The sequence below is a fragment of the Aristolochia californica genome, unplaced genomic scaffold (genome assembly GCF_029961685.1).
Source record: "Aristolochia californica isolate CCGP_79_NKW_82.1479 unplaced genomic scaffold, dmAriCali1.0.hap1 SCAF_11, whole genome shotgun sequence".
NCBI lineage: Eukaryota > Viridiplantae > Streptophyta > Magnoliopsida > Piperales > Aristolochiaceae > Aristolochia > Aristolochia californica.
Genome location: NW_027181782.1, coordinates 18,699,684 through 18,704,829, shown reverse-complemented (window position 1 = coordinate 18,704,829; position 5,146 = coordinate 18,699,684). Strand labels below are relative to the sequence as shown.

The 5,146-nt window shown below is 34.9% G+C and overlaps 1 pseudogene; it reads left to right on the top strand.

Moving 5' to 3' along the window:
- Nucleotides 1–294: 294 nt before the first annotated feature.
- On the top strand, nt 295–1,851 carry LOC137943645 (protein KINESIN LIGHT CHAIN-RELATED 3-like; annotated as a pseudogene).
- The last annotated feature ends 3,295 nt before the right edge of the window (nt 1,852–5,146 follow it).

The following is a 5,146-nucleotide window of genomic DNA, read 5'->3' as shown; positions in this document are numbered from 1 at the left end:
GCTTCTAACATGGCCTCATTCGATATGTATAAACTATTTTTCCATAAGGGCGAAGGGGCTACCAGGGGCTGAGCAACAACACCGTTGCTCGAATGTTTGGCCGGGAGGTTCTCTGTTCCGTGAAGCAGAGAAACAGTACCAATTGAAGCTATTTGGGCTTGGGTGTATGTATTTCGAGAGGAAATTTTTCTGGGGATGCCGGGATTCATAGGAAAAATTTTATGGGGACTGCTGAAAAGTTTTTTTGGGGGGCTATATTTTGCTGTTGATGAGCACAGTCACTGTGCATGTAAAATGACTGGAATTTTCATTGATGGTAAAAATGAAGATGGGGTTGTACATGCCATGAGCCCCACACTCAAGGAAAATTTTTCTATAAATAAATTGACAAAGAGTACTCTTAGTCCTCACAGCCCTCGAAGTGAGGCTATTAATCTTCTTGAAGAAGCTTGGGTGGATACCTCAATTGAACAGTTGTATGATATCATTTGTGACATGCACACCTCTGGTGATGGGTCCCCATCAAGGCCAAGTTTTGGATATGAGGGTGATGACTCAAGGATTGATTCTGAGTTATGCCCTCTAGTTGGTGGAGATAAGTGGGTGTTAGAGATAATGGAAGAGCAGTCAGAGAAAGAGGAGCCTGTTGAAAAGAATGCAGCTTCTAAAGAGGAGATAGGTGGGTGTTAGAGATAATGGAAGAGCAGTCAGAGAAAGAGGAGCCTGTTGAAAAGAATGCAGCTTCTAAAGAGGAAAATGGCTCTTCGAGTGCAAAGTCTGAGCATACCCACTCTTCTGGTCATAAGTCCATTTCTTCTGGACACTCAAGAGAACCATCTCAGCTGCAGTTGGATGCTGAGCCGTCCGTACAATCTGGTATATTGAGTAAGGTAAAGACTGATAAAAACGTAAGAAAATTGAGTTTTAGTGCTGCTTCCAACAACAAAAAAAAGAATGTTGCCTTAGGAGCATCAAAATTATACAATGTAATTGCAGATCCAGCTGAAGTAGCACTCAACAACCCTAATCTTGGACCTTTCCTACTCAAGCATGCAAGAGATTTGATCTCCTCAAGAGATAATCCACAGAAGGCTCTGAATTTGTGTTGATGGGAAACCAAGCTTAGAGATGGTGATGTGTTTGCATGTGGTAGAAGCACTATACAGCAGCTTGGGACAGTCCAGTCAGGCTATCCCCTATCTTGAGCACTCAATTGAAATTCCCAACTTGGATGAATGTCAGGAGCATGCTCTTGCTAAATTTTCTGGCCATATGCAATGGGGTGATACTCATGCAATGGTTGGCCAACTTGAAAATTTCATACAGTGTTACAAGATGGGCCTGAAAATCCAGAAGCAAGTATTGGGAGAAATGGATCTAAGTGTGGGGGAGACTTGCCGTTATGTTTTTGAGGCCCTCCAAGCACTTCGGTTTGATGTAATAGGCAATATGGCTTCCATAGAAATGGATGTAACTACAAATATTGAAGAGATAACAAATCCTGAAAATATGGGGAAGTGCAACGCCATAAACTATAGCATGTTGGCCACTAATGAAGCATCCATTACTTCAATAGCTAACAAACAGAAAACAGTGGATAGGCCAGAGGCAGCTTTTGATCTTGTGAAGGGCAAAATGGCTGAAAGTACATCAGGAGTCCACCCAAACATTGGGATTGAAGTTCCTATTACAATGCAAAGTTTCTATTCAGGCAAGGGAGAATTAGAAGTAGATGTTGCTGAAAACAGTTGGTCTCCTATTGAGAAGGAGTTATACATGAAAGGAATTGAGATTGTTGGAAGAAATAGTTGCCTTATAGCTAGGAACTTACTACCTGGCTTGAGGAGCTGAATGGAGTTCTTCAGTTACATATTTAATGATGCAGACGCTGCTTCAAAAAAAACTTCCACATTGCCCAGCTTAACGTTGGACGACAAATAAAAAAATGAACTGGCATATATGGAACAGGAAATACCAACAAGCACAAGATTCTTCCGCATAAGGGGTAGAGCACGTAAAATCAAATAAAATACCCCTATAAATAAAATATTCCAAAAATACCCCTATGGCCTAAATTGAAATAAAATGAAGTAAATTAAAGAAAAAAATAAAATAATAATGTTATTTCTTTCTTATCAAATTCCAAGCCATTAGGGTTGAACTAGCAAAATTTCCAAAAATTGGACAACAAAACTTTTGTGCTCATTTTTGTGTGTGAATAAATTTTATTTACTTACCTTAGTAATTTTTTAAAATTTTTTCCATAAAAAACTCTAAAATTTATTTTTTAATGTGATCTAATTTACCTTTATCTTCTTGTTTATGAGAGAATCGAAGAGTGAAAATCTCAAAGTTTTGATTTAAGAAAAAAGTGTACATCTAAAATGGAAAGGAAATGCACAAATGTACAGAGAGATAATTCCAAAATGTCTCTGTAACTTTTAGAGACTGCAAACTCTTTAAGTTTTTATATATTAGGTTTTGCAATGATCGGGAAAAGGGGGAGGCGGAGGATTTTTAACTGAGTGTTGATTCCCAATCCGTAAGTCATTTCTTACAAAAAGATAGTCTCTTATGCATGATTGACTAATAAATCACTTTACAAATCATATGTGATTGTTAGGTCAGCTTTTTGTAAATGGGCAAAATAATGGCTTGTTTGACTTGGGTAAATATCCCAACGCACGTTTACTCTCGAATTTAATGAGTTTATGTTGTTCGATTTAAAAGGTTGGGATCCATAGGGAATTTTTATCTTTAACATGTTTCAAGCATGCATATCCATATTTAAAACTTGTTAAGATCTGTTAGAAATCTCTTTCTTATCAATTTCCAAGCCATTAGGAATGAACTAGTGGAATTTCCCAAACTTGGACAACAAAAATTTTGTGTTTGTTTGTGATGTGTTGATAAGTTTTATTTTCTTATATTTTTTATTGTTTTTAATTATTTCCATGCATAAACTCAAAATTTTCATTTTGTTGTGATCTATTTTGCCTTTATCTTCTTGTTTACGTGCGAATCTGAAAGAGAAAACTCAAAGTTTTGATTTAAGAAAAAAGTGTACATCTAAATTGGAATGGAAATGCACAAATGTATAGAGAAACTCTTTTAGGGACAGCAAACTCTTTTAGTTTTTATATATTAGGTTTTGCAATGATAGGGAAATAGGGGAGGCAGGGGATTTTTAACTGAGTGTTGACTCCCAATCCATAAGTCATTTCTTACAAAAACATAGCCTGTAACGCATGATTGACCGATAAATCACTTTACAAATCATCTACGATATTTAGGTCAGCTTTTTGTAAATGGGCAAAATAATGGCTTGTTTGACTCAGGTAAATATCCCAACGCACGTTCACTTGAGAATTTCATTAGCATTTGTTGTTCGCTTTAAAAGGTTTGGATCCATAGGGCATTTCCATATTTAACATCTTTCAAGCATGCATATCCCTCTTTAAAACATGTTAGGATCAGTTAGAAATCTCTTTATTATCAAATTCCAAGCCATTAGGGTTGTACTAGTGGAATATCCTAAACTTGGACAACAAAACTTTAGTGTTCGGTTGTGGTGTGTGAATAAATTTTGTTTAGTTTCATTTTTATTTTTTTAAATTATTTCCATGCATAAACTCTAAAAGTTTCATTTTGTTGTGATCTATGTTGCCTTTATCTTCTTGTTTACGTGACAATCTGAAAGAGAAAAATCAAAGTTTTTTTTAAGAAAAAAGTGTACATCTAAAAGGAATGGAAATGTACAAATGTAGAGAGAGATAATTCAAAAAACTCTCTGTAACTTTTCAGGACTGCAAACTCTTTAAGTTTTTATATATTAGGTTTGGAAATGATTGAGAAAAGTGGGAGGCGGGGGATTTTTAACTGAGTGTTGAGTCCCAATTCATAACTCATTTGTAGGGAAAACATAGCCCGTTATTCATAATTGACCGATAAATCACTTTACAAGTCATCTGTGATTGTTAGATCAGCTTTTTGTAAATGGGAAAAATTATGGTTTGTTAGACTCGGGTAAATATCCCACCGCAGTTCACTTGAGAATTTAATGGGCATTTGTTGTTCGATTGAAAAGGTTTGGATCCATAGGGCATTTACATCTTTAACATGTTTCAAGCATGCATACCCATATTTAAAACATGTTAGGATCAGTTAGAAATCTCTTTCTTATCAAATTCCAAGCCATTAGGTTTGAACTTGCGAAATTTCCCAAACTTGGACAACAAAACTTTTGTGTTCGTTTGTGGTATGTGAATAAATTTTATTTACTTACCTTTTTTATTGTTTTTAATTTTTTCCATACGTAGACTCTAAAATTTTCATTTTGTTGTGATTTATTTTGCCTTTATCTTCTTGTTTACGGGAAAATCAGAGAGTGAAAACTCAAAATTTTCATTTAAGAAAAAATTGTACATCTAAAGTGGAATGGAAATGTACAAATGTATAGAGTGATAATTCATAAAAGTCTCTGTAACTTTTAGGGACTGCAAACTCTTTCAGTTTTTATTGGTTTTGCAATGATCGGGAAAAGGGTGAGGCGGGGGATTTTTAACTGAGTGTTGCCTCCCAATCCATAAGTCATTTCTTAAAAAAACATAGCCCGTTAAGCATTATTGACCGATAAATCACTTTAAAAATCATATTTGATTACTTGGTCAACTTTTCGTAAATGCGCAAAATAATGGCTTGTTGGACTCGGGTAAATATCCCACCACGCGTTCACTGGAGAATTTAATGAGCATTTGTTGTTCGATTAAAAATGCTTGGTTCCATAGGGAATTTTCATCTTTAACATTTTTCAAGTATGCATATCCATATTTAAAACATATTATGTTTAGTTAGAAATCTCTTTCTTAACAAATTCCAAGCCATTAGGGTTGAACTAGCGTCATTTCCAAAACTTGGACAACAAAACTTTTGTGTTCGTTTGTGGTGTGTGAATAAATTTTATTTAGTTACCTTTCTATGGTTTTTAATTTTTTCCATGCTTAAAATCTAAAATTTTCATTTTGTTGTGATTTATTTTTCCTTTATCTTCTTGTTTATGGGATAATCGGAAAGTGAAAACTCAAAGTTTTTCGTTTAAGAAAAAATTGTACATCTAAAATGGAATGGAAATGCACAAATGTATAAA